At 31.5% G+C, this 27,014-nt stretch overlaps 1 long non-coding RNA gene across 1 annotated transcript; it reads right to left on the reverse strand.

The window, feature by feature from the left end:
* Positions 1–22,632: 22,632 nt before the first annotated feature.
* On the reverse strand, positions 22,633–25,127 carry LOC127720475 (uncharacterized). The gene is made up of 2 exons (XR_007990813.1): positions 24,902–25,127; positions 22,633–23,731 (listed from the first exon to the last, which is right to left on the reverse strand). It is a non-coding gene; the product is annotated as an uncharacterized LOC127720475 (long non-coding RNA).
* Positions 25,128–27,014: the final 1,887 nt, after the last annotated feature.

The following is a 27,014-nucleotide window of genomic DNA, read 5'->3' on the forward strand; positions in this document are numbered from 1 at the left end:
CTTGTAAGCTCTGTGTACGTTAGTCTGTATAACATACGTTATAAGTCATAATGTGATGTTATAAAAAGTATAAGATTTCCTCTCAAACCGGTGCTAGGGGCAGTCTTTAGCTTGCAGTAAGGTTAGAGTTTTTTTGTTTTGTTTTGGTGGTTTTTTCTTTTCTTTTTCTGCTCCGTGTTGAAGGTCTCACTGTTACGTATAGATGAATAACAGCAATAGAAACGCTGTTCCTTTGCCTTTTGTGTGATTTTGTGTCATGAATGAGTACCCCTTATCCTTTGTTTTCTATTAAGAATATTTATGTGATGTGTGAAAAAGGTTGACGTTCATATACGCAAGACTTTATCTGTGTCATATCATTTTTATTTAGATTAAAATTCACCTGAACAAACATAATAGATAAATACAAAGCTACATGCCAGGTGAATTTCATCTTAAAAAAAAATAATTTAACTAAATCATGGCCCACTGCAACAACTATGGCAAAATCACAGCAATAAATATCCGCGGAATGAGATTGTTGAAACCCGTGCAACTCATAAATTCAACCGAAGAAGTCGAGAAGTACAAATTTGAATCGTTATCAATAAAACTTACATAGATTCCAATGACACTAGATCAACAAACGAAGTTTCTGGTAAAGTCGAAATCTGATTAAAATTTAGTACTTTGAAAACAAGATAACTGATCAACCTTAAGTAAAAAAAAGTGTGAAATGATAACATTGACTACACGTGTTTCAAAAGGTCCACATCAAGAATAATTTCTCCGTATGTCCTAGTCTGAATCATGGTAAAAAAGTATAAGACTAGTAAGCTCTGTGTACGTTAATCGTGTATTCTAATGAGAAAATATTCTCCAGAAAACTCCGAACGGATCTATTGACAGGCGTTTTAGTTTGTGCGTTTGCAAGTCAACAAGCCTCGTATCTGATAATTTTAGTGTATTTACTTAATTGTCTCAGTTCAATGTTAATTCTAAAATAAACAATTTATGACTAAAAGTGAAATAATATCAAATTAATGGCACATGATTACACTGTGTCTAAACTACCCCGGCATAAACTGATTGGACTCAATAGTATCTAATATCCGGTACAATGGCGGACCATCAACAAACAGAGAAAAGGTAGAATTTCTGTTGATTTATTTGTTATTTTTATGATATTAAAGAATATAAATACACATATAACTGTTTTCGATTGTGGAATGTAATATTTTCTACAACCGCTCTAGATTAACGGAAAAATAAGTAAAAAGGCACGTCAAAATGATGAATTGAGTGAACCAAGCCTCGAATTTGTTTAAATTCTCGTTAAATTGTACACATTGTACGGAAAGAAAGGTACGGAAAGAAAGATATAAACATGGAGATTGCATGACGAGTCACTATGAGCAACTTAATGTTTGTATGTATGTGGATGGAACGAAATAAATGGTCATGTCAAAATGGAAGGATCCGGTTTTGTCAATGTTGTTTACTACATAAGGACCCGGTTTTATTTCGTTTTGAAACCACAAATGTATGAAAAGCAACGTTAACACGGATCTGAACATCGTCCGTTGAAAGAAATTCAATATATATGAGCTTATTCATGAAAACTCATCTGCTGTTACAGCTGCTTTTAACAACACCAATGATTAGGCTGGATTTATTTGCTGTTTTATACAAATACTTCAAGCCGCCACGAATTTGCATCCCTTGGTCTCGCATTCCGACGAGACCAAAATACCAATGTGAATTTTGAAAATAAACATGATAATCCAATTCACATACATCCAATTTTGCGGATGTCTCTGTTTTTTCGTTTCTTATACATTTAAGATGGTATGCGATATAGTTATAATATATCAGTGGCGTATCCAGGGGGCGTAGAGGGCGTAAGCCCCCTTTATTGACAAAAACAGATTATTGTATCATGTTTTTAACGATTTATAAATGATTTTTTTAGCATAAAATCGTCTAAAACTTATTTCCCCTCGCTACGCTCGGCTCCTGGATCCGTCCTTGTATATTGACAATCACAAACTTGACCAACGTCACAAAAATGTAAAATATTTGTCAATGTACGATAATCATTACAATAAAAGATTCGTTTATTTATAAAATTATTAATGAAATAATCATTATTGTATTTTCTGGATGGCCTGAGACTATTTTACTAATTTATACTTAGCATAACAGTTACAAGGAGAGGTAAACAGATTTTTAACGCATGATTATTGTGACCCTTTGCGCCACATGCAAATTCATGCATACACATTTGTCTTATTCTCTTGCTTCATAATGAACATTTAGTGTTCAGAATATTTTTATCAGACGAGCATAGGAAAGATTACACCCCTAGGTAGAGGGGAATATTTATTAAGATAACCGTCCTGTTGTCCAAGAAAATCACATATCAAATGTGCGTCCTTCAATTTTCAAGGCCGTACATATACACTATCCAAGTTTGAACATTTAAATTTTCATAATTCATATCAAATAAACTGTTAACACAGAGATATATCTCGCCTTTTTGTTATTTCGATAATAAAATGCAAATATTGAAATTAAAATAGCAATGCTTTAACATGTAAGTTATGCAAAATATTCAGTCAATAAACCATGACTGAAGGTACAGGACCAAACAATCTCATGGAAATGATATGTGCCAATGCTTATACAACTGCATATCAAATATCTATGATCTACCACTAGTGGTTCCCCGTAAAATGGCCTAATCACAAACTCATATATGTAAACTAAGCAAAAGTTTCAAAGTCAATAGACCATGACTGAGAGGACGGGGCCAGATGATTTCCATAAAATTTGATGTGCCAAGGCTAATACAACTGCAAACCAAATATCACTGACCTACTACTAGTTGTACCCCATAAACTGACCTAATCACAAACTAATACATGTAAACTAAGCAAAGTTTCAAAGTCAATAGACCATCACTGAGGGAGCGGGGCAAAATAATCTTTGGTAATACAACTGCATACCAAATATCATTGACCTACCACTAGTGGTTCTCCACAAAACTGACCTAATCACAAACCTATGTCTCGCTTTTTCACTCCGTAAAGGCGAGACAAACACGTATAGAGAGCTTAAACCTCAAATTGCGTTACGACCTTCATGTCTGTGTATTTCGCCGTAAAAGATTATTCGTTTTTATACAAAGCTAAATTAAATTTGTTTTTCCAATAAAGCAGGAATTCAAGCGTTTACGAATTCAAATAAGTGATAAGTTGTCCTCTGAAAGAAACCGTTTTCCAACATGGCCATCAAACTCCTGTTGAACGACGGATTTAAATATATGTTGTACGATTATGCATTATTTTCTATGACAAAACCGGGTCCTGCATTGTGAAATTTTAGGACGAAACCGGGTCGTACACATTGACAAAACCGGGTCCTTCAATTTTGACATGATCCATGTATTTTGCTCTATGCACATGAATACAAATATTGAGGTACTCAAAGTGACTATTCTTGCAATCTCCATGTTAACATCTTTCTTTCCGTACCTTTCTTTCCGTATAATGTGTACAAATTAACCAGAAATTAAACAAATTCGAGGCAAGGTTCACTCAATTCATCATTTTGACGTGCCTTTTTATTTATTTTTGCGTTGATTTAGAACGGTTGTAGAAAATATTACATCTCACAATCGAAAACAGTTATATGTGTATTTATATTCTTCAATATCATAAAAATAACAAATAAATCAACAGAAATCCTACCTTTTCTCTGTCTGTTGATGGTCCGTCACCGTACCGGATATTAGATACTATTGATTTCAAACATTTTTTGCCGGGGTAGTTTAGATACAGTGGATAAGTGTATATAGTATAAGCTTATCTTATTTGTTTGAAGCAACGATACAAGGAAGACAAAAATAAAAAAAAGTCACCCTTATACATTTTCTAAGAGGAAACTAAATTACAGACGCTCTTTCTATGAAGTTAAAATGTATCAGACAAAAGACTACCGTTAAGACAATGTGAGATATCAGAATCTTTCAAACTTCAACAGATATCACATATTTTGCTGTACATAAGGTATATTATCGGATGCATAAATATTGCTGTCTTTACTGTTTGACTCCCCTTGTACTCGTCAATTCCTTTGATTTTGTATGATTTACTTACATGTTTTGATTTCATTATGAGTTAAGTGTATCATTTTTCTATCTGATCTGAATGCCTATTCAACACGACAATTAAAGCGTTTAATTGATCAAATCAATTCAAAAATTAAACATGTGAAATAAACATTGGCAATACTCGTAACAATCAGTGATGCAATATGACGGCTATTCCAGAAAATGGGCAAAAAGAGCAATAAGGTCGTTGAAGCATTGTTGACCAGATTAACTCTGTGAGGTATTTACTTATTGTCAGCAATGTGAATCCTAGCTTAAGGTAAAGACGCATTCTTGTCACTACATCATCGAAAAAGAATAACAGTTGTCCGATGTAAAAATGACCATCACAAACATATTATTCATTGTTAGAAATTCTGAACTTCTAACAAACTGAACAATGATTTGGATTACAAATGATGTTATCTAGAGAGTCAACTAAATAAAGCCTCAACAAAAAGAAGATAGAAATTACAAACCCTGTGACTGTGTTTTTATACATCATCAATGCAACGGTATATATTTATATTTGCTGTTTCTACTAGATATTTCGAATTACCTTCTTCATATCATAATGATTATATTTGATAGTGCCTTGATTGGTGGGGTTCATGTTGCTCAGTCTTCAGTTTTCTGTGTTGTGTTGTGTAGACTGTTGTTTGTCTGTTTGTCTTTTTCTTTTTTAGCCATGGCGTTGTCAGTTTATTTTCAACTGGTAAGTTTGAATGTCCCTTTGGCATCTTTCGCCTCTCTTTTAATCTTTTAAACCCACGGATCGGAATTAGTGTTCAATGTCATACTTACAAATCTTTTGTGTCTGTAGGTATATCATCGGGTATAACTGATAAACCTTCACTGCTACAATCGACTGTTGTTCCTGTGCAATCACATTTAGATGCTTGTAATCCACTACATTGTGTAGCATACACATGTTCTAGTAAGCTGACGATCACAATAACTGTTAATGTTAATATCATGATTCCAATTTTCTCTATGTACCTATAAATGTTGTTAAAATTGCACCAATAGCGTAAACAAATCACTGTTTCTGTGATATGCTAGATTAGGCGATAGAAGTCTGCATATTTTCAAATCTCGTAATTCGATTAATAAAAAAGAAATAAAGATAATAAACAAAGACTAATGGAAACGAATGAACTGAAGAAAAACAAATTGTGTGGTTTATCATTTTTAGGAACGCTATGAGTACCATTAATGTGTCTGAAATTTTAATATAATAAATTAGGAGACATGGTATGATGCATTTGGTCAATGATCATGTTCAAACTATCCACAAAAGACCAATCTACAATGATATCATGTTATTGTCTATAAACATGTATATATACTTTCTTTGGTAAAGTGCATAAAAACATCTTACAATTAGAAAACACTTGAGATATACAAATATATCAGGTACCTATGAAGGTAGAAAAAAAACAATGAAAGGTTGAATGTGTGCTGTCTCAAACAGTGCATCAATATGTAATTGATTGCTCAACCACTCACGAAAGGTATTGCTTAGACGGTTTTTTGTTTTGTTAATCCTCTCAAACGCTTTCCATCGAGTAGCTATCATTATCGACATTATTGGTCAGGAATTACACCTAATGCAGCTATTCTAATCTTGCATTCAACTTTCCTACTACATGTATTATCATGATCTGCATAAGGACAAACTATTCACCGAATAACCGAAATAGAAACAAAACTACTGTACATGAAACACCTTAAAGGAGCAGTGCTTGAAAGAGGGAACACATTTTGAACATCCCCGGAAAAATATTCTTCCTTGTAGGTTTTAATGTTACCTCTTCTCCCAATAAAAAAAAAAGCAGAAACCTGTAACAAAATCAAGACGTAGCAAAACAAAACAAAAATAAATTGTAGACATAAATGTTGACAAAAATGCGATTTTCAAAGTAAGATATATATATATATTTATATATCAGATCATTTTAGATAAAAATTTATAACGCTTTATTGTAAAATTTATTTAATTATTAAAACTGGTTGCAAAATTCAAGGCAATATGGCATTTTAGAATGGAGCCAATTGAATCAAAGAAGCATTATAAAAAATCTTTTAAATGTTTATACAAATTAATTAACATCCCAATACATTTTACTACTATAAGTTTTTTAGCGACCTTGACTACCCATGATGGTCTCCCACGGTCGGAAAACTATTAAAGAATAAGATTGCTTCGCCAAAGCTGTACAAATGAGGAATTAAATTGTGTGGTGCAATGTGTCATTGTGGTAAATTAGTCAAAATATGTGAAGTTGCATAACTACCATAAAGAATCAAAATGACGGTATAATATGGCCAACTACACATGATGGCAAACAAGTATGAGAGCTTTATTTGAAACAGCCGCAGATGAATTGCGTTCAACAGGTGTTATTGTCAAAATACTAAAACAAATTTTCAAAGTCCCATAACTTTTTTTAAAGACTCATAGGAATTGCGTTCACAAGATGTCATTATTACAATACTCCAGCAAATGGTGAAAGTCCCATAACTCCCTTTAAAAGATTCGGATCAAAATAACAGTACAAGACGATCAACTTCTCATGATGGGAAGTATGAGAGCTTTCTATAAAACGGTCTCAGGGGGGGTGCGTTCACAAGATGCTATTGTCGCAATACTCCAACGTCCCATTCTCCGGTTAAAATATTTGTAACAAAATTATGGTTAAATATCGTTATTCACACGTGATGAAAAAAATAGTACCTGGTTTCAAGTTTTATATCAAATGGTTTCAGAGGAGTTGCGTTCACAAGCAGTTAATAATTGTCACAATAATAATTTAAAAACATAATTTCATTGATAACTCCCGTTTAAAGCATCGTGTCAAATTGAAAGTGCAATTTGTTCATCTACTAATGATTGTGAAAAATTGTACCAAGGATGAGAGCTTTCTATAGGACGGTCTCAGAGAAGTTGCGTTCACAAGGTGTTATTGTCACAATGTTTTTAAAAAATAGTAAAAGTCCCATAACTCCAGTAAAACTGATTGGGTCAAAATAATAGTACACTCTGATGGTCAAGTACACAGAATAACAAACCATCTACCAAGTATGAGTGCGTTCTGAAAAGCGTACTTAGAAAAGTTCACAATAATTCATTGTTTCATTACTCAAAAAACTTTTATCAAAGTTCAATAACTCTCGTAAAAATTGTCAAATCAATACATCAGATAAAGCACGATAAAATGAATATAATAACTAATAATTTTACCAAGTATGAAAGCGTTATGTTATAAGTCTTGGCATACAAACAGTCTTATCATTTTGCAAGATAATACCGCATATATATACGAAGGAACTGAATTAAGACCATATAAGGAATATATTTAATGCGAGAAATCATGAAAGTTATTCAGACAAACTGGCTACTATTAAAAAGAGACTACTAATGCATGGCATTGTAAGGACTCCGGGAATGAATGCAAGAAATGAACTAAATCCAAGATATTGAATAAGTTAAATAATAAATTTTGCTATTGTTTTCAGGTTCCGTTTGATCATTAGCCTCTAACGTTTCTACGTATTCGTGGTATTTATACATTACTAGCTTTCAAGTGTTGAGATTAGAGAGTTTCTGGTGAATGTGAATCCACGAAACCGCTTCGGACGTACCGAATTAATAAAAGTTATTTGCATAACACAGTGTAGAGATCGAATAAAAGATATAAGAAAATACAGTTCGAGAACCATAGCCATTCTAGTCCGGTAAATTATGATGTATATTTTCTTTGGTGGTCCCTATTGATGTGTGGCATATTTTAAAGTTTGCATGCCTTAAGGGGATAGAGAACACCGAATGGAGTTATCTCTTTAAAAATCAGCTTAACGTGTAATCACATACTATTTGTAAAGAGAAACCAAGCTTCTTGATCAATGATCAATGATCAAAATAAGTGTTTGTCGAACAGTTTTTTTTATCCAAAGAAATTATTCCTGTAAATTGTGTGGTTCAAATTTCTTGATTTTTTTATATTTTTGTCAACAGGTCAAAGTAAATATTTTGTCTAAATTTGGTGAAAATTAAACGAGCCAAATATATTTTAGTCAAAGTGTTGGGTACCACTTAAACTCGTAAACCTAAAAAAAACTTATATAAAAGTGTCGAACTGACGTAAGAATGGTATTTGGTTCATTCTGAGGAAATTAAAAGGTAAATATCATATGGTCGAATCAACAACGTCTGGGGAATTTAAAATCAAAATACTAAGAACAAAAAAAGTAAGATGCACATAGCAATACGTAGATTTTATGTTATGTGTAAATTATTAAATTAGCAAGCTATGATTTGAAGACGAGAACCAGGTGAGAACAAAACAGTTCAAACGCGACGTCATGTGTGTAATGTAGCAGGGAATTATGATAGGTGCTTTAAAAGTTGGTAGTTTAGAATAATATAATATGGAAAATGTATAGCTTTACTTACATGTATAAAAGTTACTAAAACGACAGCAACTGTAGAAATCGAATCACACAAACGTACCTTTCAAAGACGATTTTGTAAATAATATGTTATTAGAGATGGTATCTTAATGTTATTTGATATTAACGCAAGTCTTTGCGTGGTCCAAGGATGTAACACATGTTTACTGCAACGGTTTCAGTGATTTAACAAGAAAAATATTTTTATCAGTTTTTTGTTTGTGGGAAGAGCGTTTAGTATAAAGCTTCGTATGAATAGAGATATGATCAGATATGAAAATAGAAAATGTCTATGTAACATATTGCAAATAAATGTCTACATGGTCTAAGAACACAAATATTGATTTTAACGTTTATGATAAAGAATGTATAATTCAATATATTAAACCATAAAATGGTCAAATTGTTTCATTTAAATTTGTCTTTTTCACGGATGCTTAATAAAAGTTATTTATTACAAAACTATAACTTTTATTCAAGCTTAGAAACAGAAATTATCAACTCAAGCATACAAATTAGGAATAAAGGAACAGATTGTATGATATTTAACGCCCTATTGGCTATTTCGTGGCGGTCAGTTTTTATTGATAGAGGAAGCCGCAGTGCCCTGATACATGTAATGCATACATTGCAATAGACTTTTGTCCTGCCGACGCACCCGGTTTCGCTCGATCCCTTTATGGTTCATTCGATTCTTACAGTGTGTGTTTGTTACCTGGATTTTATCTTCTTAAGTGACCTTTAACGTATACTTCAGATTCAGAAATTATTGCGAGGTTTTTATAAATGCGCATGGTGCGACTGGGTGAGTATTGCAAAAATAAGAACTCGCATTCTGATATCTGATACATATATTTGTATGCAGATTTTCATTCATTCAATCGCAAAACATAATCTCGCATATTTGTTCATTCTTCAAAAATCGCAATAATAATTGCACGCGATAATTTCTGAATTTACAGTAATTGATTAGCGAGATTTGAACATCGGTAAACTACTGACTGTTGCCTAAATTAAGCATGTAAATGAATTATAAGAATGGAATATGTAGTTTAGAATATACAGCACAACTTCAGATACAATAATACAGAAAGCGCTATTTAGATGAAGTTACAGAGCCAAAACGTATACCGTTAAAGAAGGTTGCACTGTTTATATTAGAGTCACTACAAATTTGTGTAATAATAACCTATAAGAAAACAGAGCTTTGACCACTTTTGCATTTCTTTACTAAACATCTCAGATAAATAGAATTTGCGGTGCTTCAATTGGTTTTTAAAACTTCTACCTTAATAATTTCGATGACTACATATGAGATAGACCGTAGAAAGTAATTCTGGTCTGGTGGAGTTTACAGAGTAGAAAATAATGGGCAAAAAGTGCAGACTGTTAAAGGACAATTATAATATAGAATAGAAAAAATAGGCCAAAAATATAAAGAATAGAGAATAATGGAGAATGGAGTGCTAAGATATAAAGAATAGAGTAGATAAAGAATAGTAAAAATTGGTTTTTAAAATCAAAGAATAAAGAAAATGAACGACCCTCCATCCAGACCACCAGTTATGCCGGGGCTTTAAAAAGGGGGAAAAACGATTTACCTTGCATTAGCAGCTAGCTCCTCAACAGAATGATTGTACACTCTCTTTGGTAGGTTAAGTGAAAAAGAAAGCTCTATTACTGTGGAATACGATGGTTACAGAAAGTTATGCACCTTATGTGAAATTTGCTATAAAAGCCAATCAGACTTAATTGCTATACTTTTGTGTTTCATGTCATAATGCAAACTATAGAATAACAAGGATAGATATCAACGTGGGTCGTTACCTTGTTGCTATGAATATTATAACGTTTAAGTTCCGCTTGTTGAAGCCGAACATATTTGTAAACGAACCTGGAAAGATTCCGATCCATTCAAAATTAAATCTCAGCAACCGAGCATAAAAAAATAATCGCGACTGCGGAGATTATATTTTGATAGAATTTTAGGTTTTACGTATATCATCCATTGTATCCACTAAAAGTCTAACTTGAATGTGAGCTTCCATCAACTCACTGGTAACATGTTTAAATTCAATCGACAAATGCCGTGTGTATCCGGGAAAACACATGTAAACATATAACTTTTGACATTTCGAAACTTTAAATCGTTGATTGTATGAGATATGGCATCAGAATTTCCACGAGCTTTATTCTCGATTTCTTGCAATATGTCAATAACCTGTTCATAGTGTTTTAATAGCCATGTCACATATAGTGTCTATACTCGTGGTGTCTATCTGGTTTCATTAAGTGTCGGCATGAACTGTTTTAAATACGTACGCTCCTCTTCGTCATACAACATATCAAATTCTAATTGATTTTCAACCTAAAGGTAAAGCTTTGAGTTCATATTATTTTTTTAATGCAAACATTTATAAACAAGGTAATTTTCACACGGCGAATAACCAGGACAGTTTGACAACTATTGACTATCACTGAATGCAAACAATGACAGTTAGGTCTTGATCACTCATGAGCACCACCTCTCCTTATTTATATGTTGTCTAACTCTTTGTTTTCGAAGGATCAAATACATATATATAAGAAGATGTGGTATGAGTGCCAATGAGACAACTATCCACCCAAGTCACAATGTATAAAAAGTAAACAATTATAGGTCAAAGTACGGCCTTCAACACGAAGCCTTGGCTCACACCGAACAGCAAGCTATAAAGGGCCCCAAAAAAGACGAGTGTAAAACAATTCAAACAGGAAAATCAACGGTCTAATCTATATAAAAAACGAGAAACGAGAAAGTAAACACTTATGAACCACACCAACAAACAACAACCACTGAACAACAGGCTCCTGACTTATACATGTTATATTTAGGACAGATGCATAAAAAAAGCAGCGGGTTTAAACGTTTAAACAGGCGCCAACCTTGTATATAACCAGCGTATGCAGTCAAAAAATGTATAATAATGTATGTATCTTTCTTTTTTATGAAAGTAATCGATAACTGTGACCAGGTTCATTACGGACAAGTATAATGTTTTTTTTCTTAATTGTGGATAAGTAAAACACTTCTTGCGGAAAAAAATGAATAATATGTGGGAAAATAATTCACCTAATAGAAAAAAATTCCTATAATAAAATTTCTGCACCGAGACATTTTGATATAAGAAAAAAGATCCTTTTTGGGAGGGGGTGATAGGTCGACGACGAGGAGGGTTTTTAACGATCTTGACTACTCATGAGGGTCTTGCACGGTCGCTGATACGGGAAAGGTTTTCATTCAAGTATAATATATGATTATCTACATTTAAACACTGAAGGGCGGATTACATATAATATTGATATAATGATAAAACAAAAAAGAACACAGAATGCTAAAAATATATGAATATGTTAATTACTTATATTCAAAAATGGAAGAAAAAAATGCAAGTCTACAACTGGGACTATTATACTATACTAGTCCCAGTCTACAACAAAATGTCTCAGTCACTAAGTGTATTTAGTTCCTGCTACAAATTTACCTTTTGATATATGTTGAGATATATATATTGGCAGAATAGAACGAAATTATCAGACATGAAGAATTTAGTATTTTATAAGCATCGACCATTCTTGTAAATTGGGTTTTGCAGAATAGAGAATAATGGGCAAAAATTACAAAGATTAGAGAAAATGGACCAAAAAAAATAGATAATAAAGAATAATGAGGGGCTAAAATATAAAGAATAGAGAATAATGGGCAAAAAGTATAAAGAATAGAGAAAATTGGCCTAACAAATTAAAGACTACAGAAACGAAGGACCCCTCATCCAGACCCTCAATCTTCTTTTATAAAGGAATGGATTAATAAAAGTAAATTGTTTAATTTTAAATTTCTTTTTTTTTTTGGTTCAAAATGGAAATGAAAATAAAAATATTAGATTGCTTTCATTGAGAATTAGGAATAAAGATTAAAAAAAGAGCATTGAGTTTCTAAATTTAATTCCTGCTCCTGCATGGTATTGAGAAAAACAAATAGTTTTTTTTTTTTTTGTTAAAGCCAAAATACATGATTGTCAAGAGAAAGAGAAAACACATGTCCCACACAAAAAGTTGATGGTCAACGCCTTATAACTTGACAAAACTGGAAAAAGAATACAAGAATATGCATGATTTTACTTTGCTTATCATGCACGTTGGAAAGATTGAGGAGGATATTTTCCCTTGTCCTTTGTAAGTCCGAATATTTCAAAAGTCGGATATATAAGATTTCATTTCATAAATAGGAACTTAAAATTCCACAAATAATTAACACCTGCTTTTAATTTAACTTTTTGGGCCAAATTAAAACGAACTTTGCCTCAATCATTATTAGGGTATCTAATACTATTTTTTATGATTTTAACCTTATTTTACATGATTTCCAAAACCACATTAGATACAGGTGAGCGACACATGCTCTTGAGAGCCTCTAGTTTCATGACCCGCAATTGCTGATATCAGTGTTATCTCAAAATTAAAGATCTTGCATTCCATACTTTAGCACTCATACTACATCTTCTTATTTATTTTGTAAGAGTAAACAATGAATTGAGTCATTGGAAAGTATGCTTATTATCATGTGTTTGGTTGGATTTGTTTGCATTATTGAATGGACATCATTGACCTACAAATGCATTTCTTATTCATGGTAATATTTATTTTGACAAGTTAAGCAGTTCCTACAAAGGCTTGCTTTATCCAGAGATTCAGAAAATTAATACACAACTAACTCTTTATCTTACATGAAAGCAGATAACTTCATGAAACTGTTACATTTTTTGAGTGGCACTGAAATCAACATGTGAAAGATAGAATGACAATTATTTGTTAGATTTGGATTACATTCATATTTACAAATGAAGAAAATCAATTTGACAGTTCATTTTATAATTTAAATGTGGTATGAATGCAAACTATCAGCTACAGAGCAAAGAAAATAAATTTGTTGCAAAGCATATAATTATTTGCTATGCAACTTAGATAGAGATAAACTGTAAACAGCAAAATATTTCAGCAAAGGAATCTTTACAAATAAGTCAACATGATCAAAATTGTAATAAAACTTATAATAAAGATGACAAAATCAATTAAAGTTTCCTTGATGATTCTTTACCAGTTATGATATACAAAAAATAAATAAAATGTATGTCCATGAGACAGCAGCAGGGCATACTTGAAAAGTGTGTTTTAACCTTGAAAACTTAAAATGATAAATTGGTTGAAAGCAGTTAAATCATAAGAAAGATCAGGGTTTGGTCCACGCAGTTTCCTTTAAAAAAGGTATTATTGTTGCCTTATTTCATACATCAATTGTTAACAAAAATATCAGGTGAGCGATACAGGCTCCTTGGCGCCTCTAGTTTTTTATTTATATACTAGTTAATAAAAGATTTAGAATTTGAATAAATGGATATATATAGAGTATGGTGATAGATATATAGAGTGTAGCAATAGATATATAGAGTGTGGTGATAGATATATAGAGTGTAGCAATAGATATATAGAGTGTGGTCATAGATATATAGAGTGTGGTCATAGATATATAGAGTGTGGTCATAGATATATAGAGTGTGGCGATAGATGTATAGAGTGTAGCAATAGATATATAGAGTGTGGTGATAGATGTAAAGAGTGTGGTCATAGATATATAGAGTGTAGCAATAGATATATAGAGTGTGGTCATAGATATATAGAGTGTGTCATTGATATAATGAGTGTGGTCATAGATATATAGAGTGTGGTCATAGATATATAGAGTGTAGCAATAGATATATAGAGTGTGGTGATAGATATATAGAGTGTAGCATAGATATATAGAGTGCGGTCATAGATATATAGAGTGTGGTGATAGATATATAGAGTGTGGTGATAGATGTATAGAGTGTAGCAATAGATATATAGAGTGTGGTCATAGAAATATAGAGTGTAGCAATAGATATATAGAGTGTGGTGATAGATATATAGAATCTGGCAATAGATATATAGAGTGTGGTCATAGATATATAGAGTGTAGCAATAGATATATAGAATGTGGTGGTAGATGTATAGAGTGTGTTGATAGATATATAGAGTGTGGTGATAGATGTATAGAGTGTGGTCATAGCTATATAGAGTGTGGTGATAGATATATAGAGTGTGGTCATAGATATATAGAGTGTTGTGATAGATATATAGAGTGTGGTCATAGATATATAGAGTGTGGTCTTAGATATATAGAGTGTGGTCATAGATATATAGAGTGTGGTCATAGATATATAGAGTGTGGTCATAGATATATAGAGTGTAGCAATAGATATATAGAGTGTGGTGATAGATGTATAGAGTGTGGTGATAGATATATAGAGTGTGGACATAGATATATAGAGTGTAGTAATAGATATATAGATTGTGGTCATAGATATATAGAGTGTAGCAATAGATATATAGAGTGTGGTCATAGATGTATAGAGTGTGGTCATAGATATATAGAGTGTGGTCATAGATATATAGAGTGTGGTCATAGATATATAGAGTGTGGTGATAGATATATAGAGTGTGGTGATAGATGTATAGAATGTGGTCATAGATATATAGAGTGTGGTCATAGATATATAGAGTGTGGTCATAGATATATAGAGTGTTGTGATAGATATATAGAGTGTGGTCATAGATATATAGAGTATGGTGATAGATGTATAGAGTGTGGTGATAGATATATAGAGTGTGGTCATAGATAAATAGAGTGTGGTTATAGATATATAGAGTGTAGCAATAGAAAAATAGAGTGTGGTGATAGATGTATAGAGTGTGGTGATAGATATATAGAGTCTGGTGATATATGTATAGAGTGTGGTCATAGATATATAGAGTGTGGTCATATATATATAGAGTGTGGTGATAGAGAAATAGAGAATAGCATTATATATATAGAGTGTGGTGATAGATATATAGAGTGTAGCAATAGATATATAAAGTATGGTGATAGATGTATAGAGTGAGGTGATAGATGTATAGAGTGTGGTGATAGATATATAGAGTGTGGTCATAGATGTATAGAGTGTGGACATAGCTATATAGAGTGTGGTGATAGATATATAGTGTGTGGTGATAGATATATATATATAACGTGTGGTGATAGATATATAGAGCGTGGTGAAAGATATATAGAGTGTGGTGAAAGATATATAGAGTGTGGTGATAGAGAAACAGAGTGACGTAATAGATATATGAAAAGTGGTGATAGTTATATATTATATATTATAGTGTGGTGAAAGAGATATAGATTGTGGTGATGGAGATGCATACTTATGATCTTTATTTTTGTTTCTTTCCTATTATATAATAGGCGTTGCTTACAATTTATATGAGTTTTAAGTTTAGAGAAAGGAAATATATATAAATTTTTTATGTGATTTTTTTTTATAGCAGAAGAAAAATTTATTTGATACCAAATATAATTGAGATGCAACCATTTGTTGTTGTTTTTTTCAATTTTTTTCTAAAACCTCTTGGTATCTTTTATTTACACAATGGGAAAAAAACTTTATATGGAACAAAAACCATATATAGTGAAGAAAAGTTTCTTTCGTTAGTAAAATTATTGCTTCATTAATTATTTCAGATTTTGAACCCAGCACATAGCAGGTGCTTTCAACTCCAATTTTGTTTGACTAGGACAGCCGGTTTTCGTGCCTAAGGTCGGATAGTTCTCTGCGGACACTCTGGTTTCTTCCACTAATAAAAACTGGCTGCCATGAAAAAGCCAATAGTGATGAAAGTGGCGTTAAATAGCAAAAATCAATCATTGTTTATTTCAGACGTTTTCTACACAGATGATCGTTTGTTAAACAAGAATCTATCAAATAGAACTTTTATATCACTAAAACAAATTGTCTGCCTCACACAACAATCTATATGCATGATATCTATAATATTTGCCACTGAACATGAGGCAGCGTATGCAAGAATAATGTTTTTGAATACTTTGAAATTAGATACATTTACGCCGTTAGTTATAGTGAAAAAAAAATAAAAAAATGATGGGGTTTTAAGGATAAAGCAATATAGCTATATAGGTTGGGCCTGCGTTTAAAAGTCATTCTGTCCATCACGATTTATGTATGGTAACCACACCTTATATTTATAACTTTTTCAAGTTAAGTAAGTTCGTTTTTCTAACTTTATGTCGACACCTGTATATATATCTAAAGTATTTAATTCTAATAGAAAAGGGTGTGTTTTATGTCCAATAATTGCGAAATTTCTGTGAATGTATCGCAAAGTCTCTTTTTGAATGCATCATTCGGTAGCTAATCAGACATGTCCTTAGGGGGCAAAAATGTGCTTCACTGACAGTGTTTGTAAAGATCCTTTGTGAAAAAATGACAAAAAACATCTATAGAGTCCCTGCTAAACTGAAATCTGTAGGTTTCAGCTCTGGAGTTCCCAGTGAAGACATTTTTTTTACGTCCACACATTTTATGTATACATACAGTTACTAAATGAAACAAAAGTTGAAAATCTGAAGCACATCTTGACATGTACTCGGTTGTTTATCTATTCTGAACTGCTTAGACATGAAATAAAGTCATTAGGCACATTGGAAAAGTCGCACCTTTAAAGCTGCGGTTTTCTATTTCGCGTTTTAAATAGACACAGTTGCCCTTCATACAACTTTGACAAATAGTTCCACAATGCCAGCTGAAAAGGTTAAAAGAAAACAAAATGGTGATACACTTCACAACAAAAGAAATAACATAACTAATAATTTTAAGCCATAGATTGTGTATGAAAAGACAAAGAAATGATAGTTTACATACATGAGAATGATAGGAACTATATTTATAGACAATCGATTACGAGCGACTTAACATGTCATTTTTCAAAAATTATACCATTTATTCTGTTTTCTATTTAGTTCTTTGATCTTCTCTAATGCTTTTCTCACTTTAATATCAAGCATGAATAACACCTTAACTGCATGTGCATAAATAAATATGTGCATCAAAAAGAAAATTTTGGGTAAACGTCAATGATACAGCAACCTAACGACCAAAATATAACCAAAAGACATGTGCACGTTTGGCGGTAAAAACAGATGCGAGTTTTCCTCAATGAGATAGCATCATAGCAACAAAAGATATTTATGAATGGTCTATTCACTTGACTGGTGCTACCATTTGTTGTTTTTCTCGATTTTTTCTAAAACCTCTTGGTATCTTTAATTAACACAACGGTAAACAAAACTGTATATGGAACAAAAACTGTATACAGTGAAGAAACGTTTCTTTCGTTAGTAACTTGACAAAACTGGAAAAAGAATACAAGAGTATGCATGATTGTACTTTGTTTATCATGCACGTTGGAAAGATTGAGGAGGATAGTTTCCCTTGTTCTTTGTAAGTCGGAATATTTTAAAAATCGGATATATAAGATTTTATTTGATAAATAGGAACTTAAAATTTCACAAATAATTAAGACAACAGTCGCAATTAAACATGTATACAAAATTACGCTTAGAATAAAATAATGAATAAAGAAGAGACCTTTCTTTTTGGAAATTTACGGGAATAAATATTATGATAATATACACTACAAACCAGTAAAAGTCTGAAATGGCCTATATCTGTACTCGACTGTACTGATTTTTACTCGACCAGTCTGAATTGGTCTGAATTTTACTCGACATTACTCGACCCCAGTCTTAATCATACTCGACTGTACTGATTTGTACTTGACCCTTATCTTTGTCATTGAAAATAGTCTGAACTATTACTCGACCAGTCTGAAACTGTCTTAACCCATTCTCGACCTGTACTTGACCTATTTTTTTCAGTCTAAACCATACTCGACCAAAGGTCTGAACAATACTCGACCAGTCTGAACCATACTTGACCAAATAACCTCTACTTTTTCTAAATTTTAACTGTTAAAATAAATTTCTTTTTAACTGACATGACAACAGCCACAATAAAATAAAGATATATTATAAAAACAGATTTTTACATTCTTACATGATTCTCAGATTTATCAAATAGAGATAGTTAAATCAAATTATCTTTTTAGAGTTTTGTTAAAAAAAGATTTTCTTTTACCTAAAAACCACACCTATACTGAGGGTAATTAAACCTTATTAAGGTGCTTCTTGTTTGGCATGTGTTTTTTTTTAAATTAATTTTCCTAAATTCCTAAATAAAAACTACATAGGTTTCATGGTTACATACAAAAAATGTACAATAGTTATATAATTATCTTTTTAATGAGGTAACAACAGCCAACAAAATCACTGAAATTGTTTTACCTTATTTTAGAAATATATCTATTATTATAATTTGGGATATATTATATACAATATATATCAAAAAGGGATAAAAATTAAAGAAATTAATAAAATTGTTCTTCTGATTAGTGGTGAAGTATAAAGTAATACCTCCTGCTTGGGGCAAACTCGTGAAAAAGATCACACCTGGTCAGAGAGTATTAAATTCTAAATAACATTCATTCAAAATTGCAACATCCTGTGAAACTTAAATCACAAGGCCTTTTGAATTCACTAGATAAGTAATACACGAGTTTAAGAAAAATAGGGCTTTCTTTTTACCTGTAAAACATACATGTACTGAGGTAATTAAACCTTATTAAAGTGCTTCTTGTATGCCATGTCTTTAATTTTGACAAAAATTATTTAAATTTAATTGAAATAAATTTTTACTGTAACTTTGGAACACATTTCCTTTTTTAAAAGTTTATCACAGGATTACTATGGAAGTTCTATTATCATGATTATATTAAATTCTTGGTTTAACAAAACAAAGGTGTCATTTTTTAAATTTATCAAGTTGCTTTATATGCTATTTCATATATATTTTAATAAAAAAATGTTCACTGCATTATTAACTAAACTCAACTGACACCATAAATCTCTACTAGGCCAAGGATTTGTATCCTTGTCTCACTATACAAATCCTTGACTAGGCTTAAGTAAATGGTGAAAATTGTCCAGTAACCATAAAATATATCTGAAACATTAAAAAATTTTTGAATAACATTGAAAATATTAGTCACAATTCAGTTTTGAGATTATTTGATCAGCTTGTTTTATTTTTATTTTAAAGGTGATATATATGTATGTATATAAGTGTTGATGAATATGGTGTTGAAGTTATATTATGTTTATTGTGAAATTTTGGTTTCAATGCTATATTGAATAAATTTTTAATTTCAAATTGTTGTTCAAATTTCTAGCCAGGGGAAATAGCTGTTGTTAAAAACAGTTCTTAAATTGATGAAATACAATAGATAGATACAAAAAATAGGTCTAGGTTGGTTAAGACTTGGTCGAGTATGGTTCAGACTAGGTCGAGCATGATTCAGACTAGGTCGAGTATGGTTCAGACTAGGTCGAGCATGGTTCAGACACGTATAAAATGGTTAAGTACTGGTCGAGTACAAGTTCAGACTGTTAAGTATGGTTCAGACTACAGTCGAGTATTATCAAGTAAATTTCAGACCCATTCAGACTGGTCGAGTAAAAATCAGTACAGTCGAGTACAGATATAGGCCATTTCAGACTTTTACTGGTTTGTAGTGATATCAAGTTTCAAACAACAAAAACACGAAAATGGACTTTTTAAACAACAACAAAAAACAATAACAAAAATCCCTTGAAATTTAGTAAACTAAACGTCTTGTTGGGACTCATATAAGATAAAAACACGAAAATGGTCTTTATAAACAACAACAAAAAACAATAACAAAAATCCCGCAAAATTTAGTAATATAAACGTATTGTTAGGACTCATATGAGAAGGTCAGGATATGGGGTTTACAGAATTTGAAATAATAGGCAAAACATTCAGAATAAAAAAAAATGATAAAGAATAGAGAAAAATGGACCAAAAAAATAAAGAATAGAGAAAAATAAGGTGTTAAAGTATGAAGAATAGAGAATCAATGGCAAAACTATTAAGAATAGAGAAAATGGGCTAACAAATTAAAGAATACAGAAATGAAGGACTCCCTATCCACATCCATGACATCCTCATATGATATTGTAACTTTGATGTCAAAACTTTGTTGTGTGAACATTTTCTCGACACTGACAAAATGTAGATTGGCAAAAGACCCGTCACACTGCTTGATGAAATCGTTGTTTTTATAAATATATAAGAGAAAAATCTATAGTAAACTAAACTTAATTGGACATGCTTTGATACTATATCTGCCCCTGAATTTTTACTTGATAACATTTTTGTTCGCTTTGGAGATTCCGTATATCGTCAAGTTATCGGAATTCCAATGGGGACTAACTGTGCACCACCTGTTTTTGTATTGTTATGAGTTACAATTTATGACTAAAATCAGCAAAGACCCATCGAAACAACATCTGATACAAAAATTTAACAATACTTTTAGATATTTGGATGATATATTGGCTCTCAATAATGATGACTTCAGTATGTATACTAAGAAATTTATCCTGTTGAACTTACTTTAAATAAAGCTAATACTAACAATGACCACTGCCCTTTCCTCGATCTTGATATCTATATCATTAACGGTGAGCTTAATACAAAAATTTATGATAAAAGAGATGATTTTTCATTTCAAGAGTCCTATCGTTAATTATCCATTTTGAGATGGTGACGTTCCCTTGTCACCATCTTATGGTGTTTATATATATCTCAACGTGTACGATTCGCTCGTGTATGTAACAACGTATTAAATTTTAGCGAGAGAAATTTATGTAGTACTGAAAAATTATTACACCAGGGTTTTCGATATCATAAACTAGTCAAAACATTTAGTAATTACTAAATTTTATTATCGGTATAAGGACATCCCCAGCAAACACAAAAACATCTTTAAAATGTTTTTAAAATGTTGTGTCTAATGTCATGAAAATATCACAAAAAAACGTGAGAAAAACATTAAATGTATGGTAGAATATATATCGCTAAAACGTTTTCTAATATATTTTCTAAAATATTTGCATAATATAATTAAAATGTTGTAAAGAAATATCATGATAATGTGAAAAACAATGGCGTATAAAACATTTTGATAATCTTTTAAAAAATATTTTCTAGAAATATTTTCTGAACGTTTGAAAAACATCATGAACATCAAATAATGTTATAAAAATGTTTTTGGGATGTTTTCTTGCAAGTGAGACTGTGCCTAAAAAATGTTTTCAAAATGTTTTAAGAAGATGTTTTTGGTTGATATCTAGATCATATCAATATAAAAATTTCTGTACGTTTGATTGAGTTTCCTGCTTTTTTAAATACAATGTAACAAATCAGTAGTTAAATTAATTTACCGGTATACACAGTGATTAATTCTATATAAAAACAAGAATAATACTGTTTTGCTAAGCATATGAAATTCACAATTCAAAGTCTCTAAAAACTAGAAGTATCTACAAATTTTGACACATCCAAAATGGCAGACACAACTCATCATGGTCAAGCCACTTACCAAATATGAAGTCATTCTGTTCATCAGCATTACTAATTAAAGTAATGAAAAATTTGAGAACATTCAACATTTTGAAATACAATGTATAAGCAAACAGGAAACAGGTGCCAGATACAAAAATGTTCACACATCACAGTTCATCACTATCAAGCAGCTCATTAAATATGAACTCATCTTGATCAGCAGTTTTGGGAAAAACAGTGATGAAAATATTTGTTGGACAAAATCCGACAAATATAGGTGGACAGACGACAGACAGTGCAAGAAAGCCCACATTCCAACCACAATGGTATAATATTTAGTTTTTCACTCTCAACTTTTATTACCTATCTTATACACATCATGCATATGTCAACCTGAACATGCATGACATATATGCCATTGGACATTATGCAAACATTATACACATTTTTAAGTTCAAGTTACATTGACTAAAACTTGTGTCCCAAATTCAGATTTTTCAATACAACTTCTCTTTCTAAAGTAAAACGCTACACTTCTAATAGGGTTAAATCTTAAGTCAATAATCATTGATAATTGGCTGAAGAGATGAGAACAAAACACCATTTTACATCAACTATTTGATTTATTTAAGAATACATTGAAAAAGTCAATCAATTGTCTTATTCAAAATCACTTGGAATGTCTTGAAGTGTCTTATATCTTTTTCTTGCTGTGCCCTGCTTCTGAAAAAAAAATTAATCTTACATTCATATATAAACTTCTTGCACATTCCTTTATTATATAACGATTCACGTTGACTGAAGGATATACATCCCCTCCCCTTTAAAGTTTTGAAACAAATAACAATGATAGTCTGTCGGAAGGGGACGATAAATGGCTGACCGTGTTAAGAGAGAGCAATATGCCACGCTGAACTTCATTTGGTTATTAAAAAAAAAACACATAAAAAACTTTAGACTAGATATGTGTCCAGTCAAGAGTCTTATTTCATTATACTCGTTGATTGTTGTCCATCATATTTTTTTTCTTTTATTGTTTTGTATAAATCAGGCTGTTGTTTTTCTTGTTTTCTTTTAGTTTTCATTAAATGCATTGTATCATGTAGGGGCCTTTAAAAGCCCTGCTACATAATGTCATTAAACATCTTATTGTCCTTTTTAAGTGTTAAACTCTGTAGAGTGACATAGTTTATAACTTGTCATTTGTATCTAAGGGCATATGATACAGTCCTAGAAGTATACTATAGGCACATAATAACTTATCGAAGTGTTACGCATTGTTTTCACAATGATGATAATAATATAACTTAACTTCCGAGAAACACACAGATGTCATTAAATGAGTTGTTTATATGTATTTGAAATACTTCAAAGGAAAGCAAATATGTTGTTTATGAAAGCACACTGTTGGACTAAAAGATTGATTTAAATAAACAACTTGTTTCTATTTTGTCACAAAAAAAATAATTTATTCAAATATATCCAGATATCTTTTCTGTATTGTATGCCCTTAATCTTGAATGTAATGCATTGTTTATGCTAAATATTTGAATTAAATATGGAATAACAGTAATTCTGTATGAAAATCTTACTTCAAAAAAAAATTCTCCTGAAAGGTTGTAGACATTCCAAAGAACCTGCGCCACTTCCAAATTGTAAACCTGCATATTGAACTTGTCCTTTGTGGCTTTTCTTTTAGCTCCTGTTAAAAAATAAAAGATACATTGTATGTACATTGTGTGTATGAAGCAATAAATATAATTTTAAGCAACAGTTTATATTATCTTGCTTGTACTGAAGTCTAACATAGTCTTTGTAATGTTTATTAAGCTGTTAAGGGAAATTTAATTTACTGTTTTGCAAAAACATATATACACTGATTTTACTAGAAAAAAAAATCTCCATATTCAAATGGTGCTTATATTAGTGTTATTGTAACTTGTTTGAGTGCCTCGGAAACAAGGTATTGAGTCATGCTTATTGCAATAGTTGTTGTTGGTTTAAGTCTGTCAAATTTCTTTTTCATAATGTGTATTTAATGTAGGCAGTTAGTTGTTTTGTTTCAATTGTGTTGAGAAAAAGTTAACATTTGTTTGTCAAGGCTTCAAAGTGGACTATATGGCATTGGTTTTCTCAGTTTTGAAAGCTGTACAGTGACCTATAATTTCTTTTATCCAAGCCATTTAAATTCTGGTGGATAGCTGTCTCATACACCTTATCACTATTTCAGTATTTGGAAATCTGTCCCGCTTGAACTTTTTACATCAGCATACGTCATACAATAATACACCTTATCGCTATTCCCACTTGACCCGAGAATCTATCCTGCTTGAACTTTTGACATCAAACAACAATCACTTTTCCATTGTGGCATCAGATATTTTTTATGATGACGTCAAAATTTTAAGGGAACTTGTGACAGTTGTGTGATGTCCAGTAATGGCGGACAAATAGCGATAAGGTGCATTACTTTCAATTGTGGTGTCAAATATTTTCTAATATGACGTCAACATTTTACGGGAACTTTTGTGATGTCTATGGCCAGTAATGGCGGACAAATAGCAATAAGGTGTATTGGCAATCAAACACACAAGCCACATACTGACATATCCTTATAATTTTTTTAAATCAATGAACAAATTCATAATTGGTGTACGTAGATGCTTGAACAGTGGCGGATTTAGGGGCCCCGACCCCCCTATGGAGCTACTTACAAGTATCACTCCAAACGTTTGCTTGCCTTGGGCAGGGGCCCCCCTTTTTTCAAAACCTTGATCCGCACCTCCAGAAACAGATGTAATTTGGTTCCGATCTATGATTGATCACACACAATGAATGCACAAGTTCATCTTAACAGATTAATCATTCTTACCAAGTGAGTATATATCGCGTAACAAACAATTTTCTTGGCTCTCTTTGTTGATATCGTTTCGAAATTCAAATTTCAAAATCATTTCCGGTGATAAAACAAAAGTCGATTCCGGAAAAGGTCGGTTTTCCGTAAGGCATATAAACGATACGAAAATTGAACTTAGTACAGTTACAGTTTTCATTTCTTAATTTCTAAAATATACACGAACGAAATGAATAAACATTAAAGAAAGGTGATTGTTCATTAATACATTATTGCTTAATTTAATGTTGACTCTTTTGAATTGTAATATAAGAAGGAATAAAATCTGACTTCAAGGATCTTCAAGATATCAATTAAGGATTTCAACCATAGTATCTTGCTTGTCATGATATTGATGAAATGTAGTACTATATCTTATCCTGAAAAAAACGAGCTAATTCCACAAAACGTTGTGTGTGGGGTTTTGAATAAAGTTTAAATAAAATGTTATTTTTATATCCGTAAAATGTTGAATAAAATATCAGTAAGACTATTAAGTAATGTGTATGTCAGAATATTTTATAGAAAACATTTAGCTGATATTTTTCAGATGTTTTATGTAAAACATTTTAATTTACGTTATAAAACATTTTATGCAAATAGCAAAACTATATTTTCTGTAAAACATTATTTTGCAGAATGTTTTTTGGATATTTGGAAAATATTTAATTTAAATGTTGTTAAAATATAAAATACCAATTGAAGAAAATATTATTTTTTTATATTATAAAATATCTACGGGATATTTTAGAACAATGTTTGAGAACATGAATAAAAGATATTAGCAAATAATATTTTGTTAATGTTGTAAACACATTTTACTTAAATGTTAGAAATAAAACATTTCAAAAACAATAAAATAAACATTTTTTTTATGTTTAAATGATATCTTATTGAAATATTTTGTGAGAGACGTCCATATGACATTTAAAAAATGTTTTTAAAATGTTGTGTGTTTGCTGGGTCATTCGTAAATATAACTCAACATACAGACATCTTATACGTTCGGGTATTTCACATCCAATCTTTTATGGTAATATTCTTTACAAAGCACAAAAATGTCAGTATTCACCACAAAAGCTAACAAAACCTTTAAACAGACTTATTAAGAAGGGATATAGTTACGATACTGTTGTCAGGTCATTAAAGATTGCATATTTTGGCGTTAATATTGATTCACTTATAGGGTCTTTGCATCGGAATTAAACATATCTATTCTAAAACCAGTTGTTGGCATGACACAAGTTTGTGCCTGATATTCATATGATGACGACATAATCTTTCAATCAGTCACGTTAATTGAGGTCTGGAGCTGGCATGTCAGTAACTGCTAGTAGTCTGTTGTTAGTTATGTATTATTGTCATTTTGTTTATTTTCTTTTGTTTCCTATTCTGACATCGGACTCGGACTTCTCTTAAACTGAGTTTTACTGTGCGTACTGTTGTACGTTTGTTGTTTCTACATTGGCTAGAGGTATAGGGGGAGGGTTGAGATCTCAAAAAACATGTTTAACCCCGCCGCATTTTTGCGCCTGTCCCAAGTCAGGAGCCTCTGGCCTTTGTTAGTCTGGTATCATTTTTAATTTTAGTTTCTTGTGTATAATTTGGAGTTTAGTATGACGTCCATTATCACTGAACTAGTATACATATCTGTTTAGGGGCCAGCTGAACGACGCCTCCGGGTGCGGGAGTTTCTCGCTGCATTGAAGACCCATTAGTGGCCTTCGGCTGTTGTCTGCTATATGGTCAGGTTGTTGTCTCTTTGACACATTCCCCATTTCCATTCTCAATTTTATTTTAAAAAAAATGTTACTATCAATATCAAAAATTGTATAATATCAAATGCATTATAAAATATTAGATATTTAATGATCGGTAAATTTTTTGGTAAGCAATAAGAATACGGAAGGTTAACTGTCTTTAGCGTTTCTATATCTCCTGTATATCATTTCAACAGACTGACAGAAGACTAGAATCTATGAACCGTTAAAACAAAATCCGGAAATCAATTATCCGTCATTGTCTAATAATTATTTAATAATATTTAGATTATCTCCCCTGACAATTTGTTGAAACACGCTTATTGATTCTG

Source organism: Mytilus californianus, unplaced genomic scaffold (genome assembly GCF_021869535.1).
Source record: "Mytilus californianus isolate M0D057914Y unplaced genomic scaffold, xbMytCali1.0.p SCAF_11, whole genome shotgun sequence".
NCBI lineage: Eukaryota > Metazoa > Mollusca > Bivalvia > Mytilida > Mytilidae > Mytilus > Mytilus californianus.